Source organism: Hydra viridissima, unplaced genomic scaffold (assembly GCF_058129835.1).
Source record: "Hydra viridissima isolate aposymbiotic clone 2 unplaced genomic scaffold, HvirCarnegie_v1 scaffold_2, whole genome shotgun sequence".
Classification (NCBI taxonomy): Eukaryota; Metazoa; Cnidaria; class Hydrozoa; order Anthoathecata; family Hydridae; genus Hydra; species Hydra viridissima.
In genome coordinates this window covers 17015001-17027518 of record NW_028324301.1, presented here as the reverse complement: position 1 = coordinate 17027518, position 12518 = coordinate 17015001, and the positions used below count along the sequence as shown (strand labels likewise).

The 12518-nt window shown below is 28.4% G+C and overlaps 1 long non-coding RNA gene across 4 annotated transcripts in view; it reads left to right on the top strand.

Moving 5' to 3' along the window:
• Positions 1-9222: 9222 nt before the first annotated feature.
• The window catches only part of LOC149892249 (uncharacterized), a 4030-nt gene continuing 734 nt past the window's right edge, over positions 9223-12518 (top strand). The window contains exons 1-3 of one of the 4 annotated variants that reach the window (XR_016450309.1): positions 9368-9732; positions 9953-10062; positions 10152-12518. The exon at positions 10152-12518 is cut by the window's right edge and continues 198 nt beyond it. This is a non-coding gene — a long non-coding RNA (uncharacterized LOC149892249). The other 3 variants (XR_016450308.1, XR_016450307.1, XR_016450306.1) reach the window with 3 other exon arrangements.

Sequence of the window (12518 nt, the reverse complement as noted above, 5' to 3'; positions counted from 1 at the left end):
TGGAATAAAGTCTTATGGACAGATGAGTCTAAATTTAATGTAAAAAGATCTGATGGTAGAATTCGTGTATGGTGTTCATCAAAAAATTGCTTAGAAAATGGAACTACAGTCCGAACATTTAAACACGGAAATGGATCAGTAATGGTTTGGGGATGTATGTCTGCAGCAGGTGTTGGAAAGTTAGTATTTATTGAAGGAAATATGGATAAACATTACTATAAACGTATTATTAAAGAAAATCAGCACGTAATCTTGGTATTGGTGATGACTTCGTTTTTCTTCAAGATAACGATCCCAAACATAAGGCCAAAGATGTGATGGAATTTATGGAAAAAAAAGGTTGGGACATACAAAATCATCCACCTCAAAGCCCTGATTTGAATGTAATAGAACATTTATGGGATGAAATCGATAGACGAATAGATAGAACAGGTGTAGACACCATTGAACAATTAAAAGTCCAAATTGTAAAGACGTGGGAATCAATCGATCCGTCTATTACAAAAAAACTCGTTGAATCGATGCCAAGACGTCTTGCTGCTGTTGTAAAAGCTAAAGGACAAAATACACGGTACTAAAATATAAGTTTAGTTCCCATAATATTTATCAAAGTGTACTATTTTGAAAGCGTACGATAACTTTTGTCACCTTTTTGTTACTTTTCTTGCTTTTTCATCAAGATATTAAAATAAAATATTTTTCTTGTTCTGTTTTTTCAATTTTTGTTTAAATAATTATAAATCAAATAGTTTTTATTCAGTTTTTAACTTGTTCCTTGCATTTCTTTTATTCTAAATTAAGAGTTAGTAATTTTTTTAAAGTGTACGATAACTTTTGTCACACTGTGTAGATTTGAATCCGAAGTTCATTAACTTTATAATGTTCAATTTACTGTTTTCCTAATTCTGGTTGTACTAAATTTTTTATTGAAAGAGCAGTGTGCAAGTGCACAGCCTTTGCAAATATGTTTCGTATACCTGCAGCACATAGTATGTTTTACAGTGCTTCTTTTGAGGGCGGAAATGACATCCCTTCCTCTAATTTGCCCTAGCTAGGGAAATGGCTGGGGTACCTGGATCCTCAAGTTGATCAAGAGCTCCAGCACTCTGAATAGCTTTTACAATTACTGCTGTTGCTTCTGTGCGGGGTACATGCTTTCTTCTTTCAATAAGTAAGTTACAAGTGCCTTTCCAAGCTGTTCCAGGAACACCCTCCTCTCGTTTTGCTTAAAAGACATCCAGGTCGGGTTGATCTCTCTCAAAATCAGATAGACATTGTCGGAGGAAACAGAAATTGTGTTGTAAAATATGATCAGGGGCCAGCGGGAAGTCATTCATCTGCAGCTACATAATCCAATCACCTTATCTAGGTTATCAGCACCTTCTTTGTTGCAGTTAAAGTCTAGCATGATGGTTATAAAGCTACATTCTTCTTTTTCTTTTAGAAGTAGAGTGGTGATAGGGATGAAAGGAAAGTTTTAGGAGGTGACCTCTCTCTCCTTTGATGTAAGCAGAGCAGGTAGGAGCTCAGACTTTTTCTTTCAAACAGTATCTACCTGTGATCTTTCTTTTTAGAACATGCTGTTCAAGTTCATGAGAGTTGAAGAAATTTTCACATGTCAATACCCAGCTAGCCAGCCCATAAGGTACCCGGGTGGGTCCCGGCCGGGCCGTAGGACGGAACCCGTACGGGTAACCTAGCTGGATCCCGCCGGTTTTTGTCCGCGAAATCCAGATGGAATCCGTCTGGGGTTCCCGCCAGAAAACACAAACGGGACCCAGCCAGGATCCAGGTGGTATTCAGCCGGGATAGCAAATATGACTCATACGGAACCAAGTTGATATTCAGCTGGGATAACCTACTTGGATCCCACATAAATCCCAGGTATTGTAGGTATAATTATAAATTTTTATTATTATTGATATTATTATTATTATTAATAATTATTACAGTTATTATTATTATTATTATTATTATTATTATTATTATTATTATTATTATTATTATTATTATTATTATTATTATTATTATTATTATTATCATTATTGTTATTATTATTATTATTATTATTATTATCATTATTGTTATTATTGTTATTATTATTATTATTATTATTATTATTATTATTATCATTATTGTTATTATTGTTATTATTATTATTATTATTATTATTATTATTATTATTATTATTATTATTATTATTATTATTATTATTATTATTATTATTATTATTATTACTATTATTATTGTTATTATTGTTATTATTATTATTATTATTGTTATCATCATCATCATCATCATCATCATCATCATCATCATCATCATCATCATCATCATCATCATCATCATCATCATCATCATCATCATCATCATCATCAACATCAACATCATTATCATCAACATCATCATCATCACTATTTCACTTTACTAAATCCTGTAGCTATATTGCTGGCAGATAAGATGCATTTTTTTAATGGAAACAATAACTCTGCCAAAATTGGTTGCTGAAACTGATAATCGGTTAACTATATGCAAGAATCTATTTTTAAAAAAAAGCAATTACAAGTCGTAAACTATCAAGTTTTCAAAAAATGCACTAATGGTATCATATAGAATAAAAATTATGCAAGTTGCAATACTGCATTACTGCAAGTCATAATTGGTTGAAAACATACCAAGAAATACACATGAATAGTGCTAGTAAATTTACCGATATTTTAAAAAACCAGTAATTCGGTAAAAAAAAAAAATTATTACCGGGTTACCGGTAATTTACCGGTTTTTTTTCTGAAGGCTTAAATAGTAATAATCTAAACACCGAAAACAACAAAAAGCATAACAAATGAATATATTAGTAAAACAGCATCAGTTTACAGGTCCATCCTAGTTAAAAATAAATAAATTAAACAATCAAAAAGATTTTTTTTATATAATAAAATATAATTAATTCATTTATTATACATTAACATTTTTGTACTTTAGCGTAAACATAAACAAACATAAACATAAAGAAAACTTCATTTTTGAAAAGAAAATAATTAATATAGCCAATTCTTTTCAAGGAGCATAAATTGTTTATTGAAGTAAGCTCTTAAAAAACACATTACATTTAATGTTTCGTCGTTTAAACTTGTTCTGTACCTTGTGCCAATTAAACCTGCTGCAGAAAAAGCTCTTTCCGACTCTACACTGGTTGGGCGAACTGCTGAAATATACTTTTGGAGTTTATTTAAATATTTTCCTTTAATATTTTGTTCCTTGAAATACGCCATTTCTTTCCTGACTATATTTAAAAGACCGGATGTTGTCTTCCGATCACTAATCTCTTCGTGAGCAATAGTTATCTTTTTTTTTTTAATTACTAAATCAAGTTTTTCCTTCATTGACATTGCTTGACTTGATGTCGCCACTGCTGATAAAATTCACTAGTTGATTCAGTTTTATACACTTGCACAACTTCAGCTTCAGTAGTTTCGGAATCGTTTTTTAAAAATTGTTGAATAATTTCTACAATATTTTTTTCCATAATCAATTTACTTGTTGTATTAAACACGCCATAATTATTTTCATTATTTAAAGCTGTACGTGGATATGGTTCATGAAAATATGAATATATATCAGAATATACGGTTCTTCTCTCGCTTATTCGAAATATTAAATCTTGTTTCAATTCATTACTTAAGAAATTATTTTGGTTACTTAGTTCATCCAACATGAACCGAATTGTCAAATCTGCAACATAGATTCGTGTCACTTGAACAGAGAGCTTCCACAGCTACTTTAACAGGTTGCAAAGCCATTATTATATTTGATACAGCATTGAGATCATTTTCTGATAAATCTATATCGGATTTGATATCGATTAGACTCTTACGAACACAATTTTTAATCTCATAAATTCTTTCCAACATTATCAACATACTGCTCCACCGTGTTTTTGTGTCAAGGATTAGCGTAAGTTCTTTTTTAAATTCATCCTTAACATGTTTTTAGAGGATGTCATTTTTTGTTGGTGATCTACGGAACATGACAACAATTTTTCGAATTTTTGTTATTATTGGATCTATACTTTCATGTTGAATTGATGAATCAGTAGTTGATGTATCCTCACAATAATGTCAAAAACCCCAATATCTTCCATTACATCGTCCTCTTCATCTTCACCATGTTCAAATTCAGTAATAGCCACTTCTTGATTTTCTACGGAAATATTATCCGAAACAGATCTTTTATACAGCACCTTAATTACTGATGACTGGATGCCGTGGGCTAAACAAAGTTGATGATTTACGTCCAGTAATCTGCTTACCTTTTTCATTACGGCGGCCCCATCCGTAGTAATGGAAATTATATTTTCTATCGCAATACTAAATTCTTTAAGTGTATTTTGAAGATACGTTATACATTTTTCAGCAGGCATCAATCCTTTAATCCTAACCAATCCGAGATTCCAAAATACATTATCATAAGAGTGGACATTCACATTCATATACCTTTGATTTTTGAGAGATGTCCATTCATCGAAAGTCAAGCTAACAATTCACCACTGGCTATTCTTTCTGATAATTCTGTAACGATTTGTTTTCGGATTTTGTCACCGTACTGCAACGCCATTTTCATAATTGTTTTTGGAGACTTTGGGCAATCATATTCTTTGGATTTAAATAATTGCTGAAGATCGTATATGTGCAAATCTTTTTAAATGATAAACAATCTCGTGCTGTCAGTCGTGCTAAAACAGCTGGAAATGAATTATCAATCGTTTTAATAATGTTGAAATAATCAGAAATTTTTGATCTAGAATTTGTATCATTCGTAACGGAAGTTGTGGTATTGATATTAGAACAGCTAGCTTCTGCATCATCATGTTGAACTCTTTTTAGCAGATTAATTTTATGTTTTCTGATAAGGTGATTGTGCAAACCACTTGTGCTGCCGCCAGAGCATTTTATATTTTTTTGCATACATTGCATATAGCTGAATCGCCAGCTTTCGTACGTAGAAAATGATTCCACAATTGATTTTGTCCGGATCCAGTAGACATCATAGATAAGGCAATTTTTTTAAAAAAAAACTCAATATGTAAATTTTGGAACACAATACAAATATATTCTATAATATAATTTTAAAGACTTTTTGTGAAATACTTACTCAACACAATAAAAATATAGAATATTCGCTTTATTTTCAAAGTTATGTTTTGTGTTTATTTTCAATTTTTTTTTATGATACTTAATAATTTTATCATCCAGTGCAAAAAATCAAATAATTTTAAAAAAAAACTCACTAACGCACTATTTAAATTAAATAAAATGTCACCTGTAACTGTAACCAGATGGGACGCGAGCACAAAATAAACTGAATGTAATTATACATAAACTACATAAACAAATCCTAATTGTATGTAAATATTTTTCTTACTCTATTAAAAAACGAAAATTTAAGAAAAATCAATCAAGTAGGCTGTATTTTTTATTTTTTTATAATATGTAAAAAAGTTAGCTTTTTTGTAGAATTTTTCTTTTTAGTTAGAAAAAAATACTACTAATAATTTATTCAGAATTTCCTTAAAATTTTACCGAACTACCGGTAAATTATTTGAAAATTACCGGTAAATTTAAACATACCGTATATACTCGCGTATAAGTCGATCCAAAATCAATACAAAATCAATATTAAATGAAACACTTTTTAATCAAAAAATAAGAAATACGAAAAAAAAAAAAAATTCTAGGAATAAATTTGTTTTTTTTCTGACCCGCATATAAGTCGAATTGCTGTTTTAGAGTAAATATTTCGTCCAAAATTTCTCGACTTATACGCGAGTATATACGGTAGTTTTTAACCAATTTACCGGTAAACCGGTTTACCGGTTTTACTAGCCCTACACATGAATGCTTATAGGTAATAACAACTAGTTAACTAAATTTTGAACGAGCATAACTGAATTAAACAAATAAGAGTATTTGAAATCAGATTCTGTGTGCTATAAGGCAAAATGTATTTATAGGCTGGACAAACCAGTATAATGTATTCAGTGCTTGAAAAACAGATCATATTGTGCACTATTTTTAATCAATCATAACTTGTATATTGTTGGCTTCTGTTGCATTCTTCTCTTTCAGCTTTCAGCTCCCTTCCCCACGATCCCGTGAATTTCCAAACCGCGTAGAAAGCTCCTTCTCAAGCATTTCCTTGGTTGTGTCCATAGTGGCAACCCTGACTTAAAGATTGGTTTGCATGTTGATACATGTGTAATTTGCATAAAGAGAAGAATTATTAACAGTTTACTTTTACTAGAGATAAAACAATCGAGATCGACGTGTTTCGAAGTCAAAGGCGAAGTTTCGATGTCGCTAAAAGTTGTTTGGGAGCTTTTTTCAAAATCGTTAATTGTTGTGAAAAATAAATTAGACGGTTTTCAAAATCATATCACTTCGAATAAGATTTATTTTCGCGGTGTTTCAAATCATAAAAAGTTGTATAAAATCGGAAATGGCGTGTTTCAAAATTGTTTAAAATTTCTAACGGCTTTCAAATTCGCTTCCAAAAATATAACTGTTTTCGAAATCATTTGAGTAAACGAAGCGAGTGCGTACTAAAAGTAAATAAACGAACGTCGCGTGACTTCGTTTAGGTTTTAAGTTCAATGACTTTTTTTTCAAGTTCTATAAGCTATATTTTAAAGTGAACTAGTATGTAGCTGTACTAGTACTTTTATAATCTTCCGTTCAATTCTCCAAGACTCCAACTCCCTCAGATTTGGAAAAAATTTCAATCAATGAGAAGCTATATATGTTCAAGTTCAAAGACATGCACTTCAAATGAAGTGAAATAATAATTAGTTTGGTATATGCTAGTAACCTCTACCCATCTAAGTTCTAATTTCTAAATGATAAAAAGTTGAGGCATACACTATAGTAACATTACAGAAATGCAGAATATACAAAAGATATGCTAAGACCCTTGCATTTATTTATATAAGCTTTCATAATCGTTAAATAATTTTTTTTGAAGTTTAGCAGGTTTCAAAGTCGATTAAAAATTAAAGTTTCAACTTTTTACGGCTTTCATAATCGTTTAATAATGGACGGTATAAGAGATAGACGTGCAGCGACATTTTTTTTTTTGCAAGCATGCTCGTCGCGCATTGTTACAAATCTTTTCTTTTAAACAATAGAAATTAAATTATATTCAAGTCTGTTGGATTCGTCGAAAATTTTTGGTCTCATCTAGTCACATCAACTTCCTTTTAGTTATTCAAGATAGCAGAATAATAATAATAATAATAATAATAATAATAATAATAATAATAATAATAATAATAATAATAATAATAATAATAATAATAATAATAATAATAATAATAATAATAATAATAATAATAATAATAATAATAATAATAATAATAATAATAATAATAATAATAATAATAATAATAATAATAATAATAATAATAATAATAATAATGATAATAATAATAATAATAATAATAACAATAATAATAATAATAATATTAATAATAATAATAATAATAATAATAATAATAATAACAATAATAATAATAATAATAATAATAACAATAATAATAATAATAATAATAATAATAATAATAATAATAATAATAATAATAATAATAATAATAACAATAATAATAATAATAATAATAATAATAATAACAATAATAATAATAATAATAATAATAATAATAATAATAATAATAATAGTAATAATAATAATAATAATAATAATAATAATAATAATAATAATAATAATAATAATAATAATAATAATAATGATAGTAATAATAAAAATAATAATAATAATAATAATAATAATAATAATAATAATAATAATAATAATAATAATAACAATAATAATAATAATAATAATAATAATAATAATAATAATAATAATAATAATAATAATAATAATAATAATAATACTAGTAATAATACAAAAAAATCAACTGGTATTATAGCTACCTGTAACTACTCCATCTACTATGTTGCTGTAGACTTCCAGTTTATGAATATTATAGAATTTTCTATATTTATGTTTAACAACAGAAGTATTTAGGATAGATAACTTATATATAAAATTAATGTAAATACAATAAAGAAAAAATAATATCACAGTTTTAAAGAATTTAGCGAAGCCAATTTATTGCAAACCGCAAGAATAACTAAGTATTTAATATTAACATAATATGAATTTCCAGCTTTATATAAACTAGTTTTTATTTGACAAAAAATAATGGGTTATTATGTGCTTTTTATGACAAATGAAATAAATATGAAAAACGAAAACATGAAATATCTGGCCGCATCTTACAAGATAATTATAAATTTGAATAACTTTTTAAAAGGTTTTGCTTTATCAAATTAATCATAAAAAAAACCATCAGAAAATACACATAAAAAAACAATGCATAGCGGAATATATATTATGGAGCTTATAGAGTAGTCGAGGCAAATAATTGCGATAAATCGGAAAAAATACTCAAAAAATACACAAAATTAAGCCTGGTGAATAAAGGACCAAGGAGTTGAATGAAACCAGACCTTGACAAAAATTTTTATTTAAACTTTTTAATATTTCGCTATACTTATTTTAGTCATTTATATCAATTATTCTCACAGGTCTATTTTATTATTGACAGACTTTGTTTACACAAAAAAAGTTCCCAATTTTACAAATGTTCATCAAATTAACAAAATGTTCGTCTTGAAAAAATGATGAAAATCTGTTCGTGCCGACAACTAAATTCCTTTACTTTGGTGTAATTTGTTTAGTAATTTGTCAACTTTATCCTGAACAGTCTTATTAAATAAATGCTATAAAAGTTTAAACTAACAACACATGATCAGAGTTTGTGTTTTAAAACTGTAGGCGGCCATTTTAACAGATTTTTTGTTGACGGGTGAAAATTTAGAGAAACTCGCATGGCTCGCTGATTTTTGCGGCCTCTTTCTCTTCTATACGTCCATGGTTTAATTTTTTTTTTTCGAAGTTTAATGGATCTCAACATCGTTTAACTTAAGAAACGTCGCCAAACTTACGGCTTTCAAAGTTGAACGAAAAATATACGAATTTGAAAATCGTAACTCGATTGTTTTATCTCTAACTTATACTAATCTATAGATTTACGTACGCACCTACAAACACACCCAAAGTTTAACTTGCTTATACTTAACTACGGCGTCACGCAAGTTACGCATGTTAATTGGTAGTTGTTTAAAAATTGTATTCTGCTTCAAATGCAAAAGATGCATTTTCTAAACAGAGGAAACGCAAACGCAAAAGGTTAAAAAGTAAAAAATTTATTTGTTTGATTGTCAAATCAAACTTAGATTTAAAACCGATATTGAGAATATCAGAAACTAGTAGACCGTGTCATTTCTTCCATTTTGATTTTGCAACTCAGTTTTAGTTCTTTGATTATTTTCACCTTTTTTTACAACTTATACAATTCAAGATTCAAGATTACTCAATGTTCATCATTTAAGATTTCTCATCATTAGATTTAAGATTAAAGCAGCAGTTAGTAGTCACTAGATAAAATGGTTTTCGGACGCAAGTGGAAAATTGAAAACTATGAATAAAAAAGGATCCATTTTATGTTGCAACGACATGAAGAGACCAATTCCCTTGATCAGAATTTTTTTTTTTTTTTCTTGTTTCAACGGCAGTCTGATTAAGAAGTCAAATTGAAAAGTGAGAACTAAGATGGTAGGTTGTGTTTCAAACTACAGCGTATTTCTCAGAAGGACAACATCTCGTGTATTAAGGAAACACTGATTTTAGTTTTTACGTCAAAAATCTCGTTCAAGATTTTTTTCTCAGATATAATTTAAAGACCGCTATTGAAGATAACAAAGAATAAGAAAACCTGTTTTTTTTCCTCGACCCATAAAATTATTACTGACTTTTCAATCGATATATTTATTAGATTATTGGCATCGTTTGAGAGTTTTAGTAACTTTCGGGATGTTAAAATAATTGAAAAATGCATTATGGTCATTGGTTGTAGTTATGAAGAATTAGACATAAGAAAACACGGTGATGAGCTTTTAACATTTTGAAAAATCATTTTTTTCCTTTTTTTTTTTTTTTTTTTTTTTTAGGGTAATTAATGTTATTCTTCTCAGATGCTTCTTTATCAACTAACTCTGGGATCCAAATTGAACTTTGCCCTCTAAACGAATTGTTAAAGGTATATGTTTATTCTCTATTTTAACCTGCTAATCATTGACAAATACCTTTTTAAATTTTTTGAATGCATTACTTAGTTACGCGATTTTCTAGTCTGTTTCCGTGTAGGCGTGCTAATTACAAAAACCTTTGCATAATCAAGGTTACCTCTTGGTGCTTCGGAATTTTATGTTGTTTTTTTTTTTGTTGTTTTGTTTTTTTAAGTTTACGTCATTTTACTTTCTAAGAAACTTGCAAATACGATTTGCGCAACACTTTCTTTGCGTCAACGCTTAGTAACTTGAAAATAAAAAACCTTTTTTTTTAATGGAAGAGAAGAAAAAATATCCATAATCTTGTTTTGATCAACAATGTTGTTAGTGTGGGCAGATCTTTTTGTGCTGTCATTTCCCTTTCGTTTGTTCGCATGATTACATAATGACTCCTGTAAATGTAAACTATCATAATGCCATCCTTGTTTTAAATCATTGAGTTTGCCCAAAAAGCTCTTCAAAAGTTCTTCATCGTATTTTCGGTTGTTTTAATCGGATCTTAAGGAAACAGTTTGTTCAACCAATCGAAATTTTGTTTCGTTTTAGAAAAAAGCGCAAAGAGTGTAAATTTGACGCAAAATTAAATCAACAATTATTTGTGACTAAGTTGAAAATTTACTTCAACGAACTTTGATCTATTTTTATCTTCACGGTCAATAGTCCTCATTGTTTAGTAATCTTGATACTTTTAATAGCGGGTTACATTTACACCTAATTAAAAAATATATGCAGTATCAAATCCCCAAAACATGGTTGCTAGCTTCATACTTAAATTTCTTTAAAATTTTATTACAGTTTGTTAAGTATCTAGTGTATAAACTTATTGTACAAACTTTCTGTTCTATTGGTTTATAGACTGTCCTGCAGACAAAAATTTTTTTAAAAAGAGATTTCAGCACTTCGAATTGTTTTCTTAGAGTTAAAGCTTACTATTCCAGTTAAAACTCGAAGCCCAAAATAAAACTTAATTGCCCATTTATGTATTAAAAAACCTTTTTCGTTTAATTTAACAAGAATTATCGTAATTTTAGCAAAACAACATTTGTTTAGTATTTTGCTAGATGTCATAAACATGGTCTAATTTAATTTCGGATATATTTTATATTTAGTACGCTGTATATTTAAGGAGAGAAATAAATTCTTAATCTCTCAAATGAAAAAATTCTTATTGAAGAACCGCAGTTTGTCTATAACTACATTTTTGCGCTTGGTAAACGACAGCGCAACAGCTGTTAACTCCTTGTTGGGGATGATCTTGTTGTTTTCTTTAATTACCTAGAAGTCAATAATAGTATATAATTCTGTTCAAATATAATAAAAAAAAAATTTCATAGTAGAAACCCCAAAAAAGTTTTTTGTCTCGGTGCTTTTTAACTTCATTTCCACTTTAAGTAAAAAATACGTTTTGATTCAATGGATTATTTCTTTACAGATATAGATTTTTTTTGTTTTCTAAATCGGGTGCATGCTGGTTACAAGCAATAGAAACCTCACTCGTCTGTTGTTTTTATATCTTGGATTGTGTTGAAATAATTTACCACGATTTTTCCTTTAAAAAATATTTTCATTTAAATGATAAGTAAGTTTTGGGGCACAATTCGATAATTACAATTCTTATTGAGCAAAATATAAATATTTAATGAAATAAATAACGAAAGAAACACTCACTCCGCAGAATTATGCTATAGATAGCGATTAGAAATTAAAAAAACTGCGTGTTTAGCGTTTTGTTCCGATGATAGAAGTTCATATTTGAAGATTAGTATATAATTTTTTTAAACTTTATTTACTGCATGCCAAAAGCATCAAAAAAAAAAAAAAAAGGTGAACTTTTACATTACTGGTAATTTCTTCATTACCTGTTGCTTAGATCAGGGTTATAATTTCAAATCCAAAAGAGTTTATTTACAAATAATCGTCTGAATCCTCGGCGTTGAAAATCTTAGACTTTGTTTAAAAATATGACGGATGCATATTTGAAAATGATTACTGAACATTTATTTATTTCAATTATATAAACCTATTTTGTCCTCGCATAAAACTATTACTTTTACTGTTTTATGCGAACTGTTATGGGAACGATATTAAAGCCTATCCTGTGTAAAATGAAGATTCCGCCGTTTGAAACAGATTAGAACTCCGACTGATAATGTTTTAAAATCAATCTATTCTTTTGAACGCTTTTTTTCAATCCTGTTTGTGCAAATCGGCTATAAATTAGAGTGCCTTCGGTATATTCTTTGTATCGCTAGCAGCAGACAAGCAGCAGAA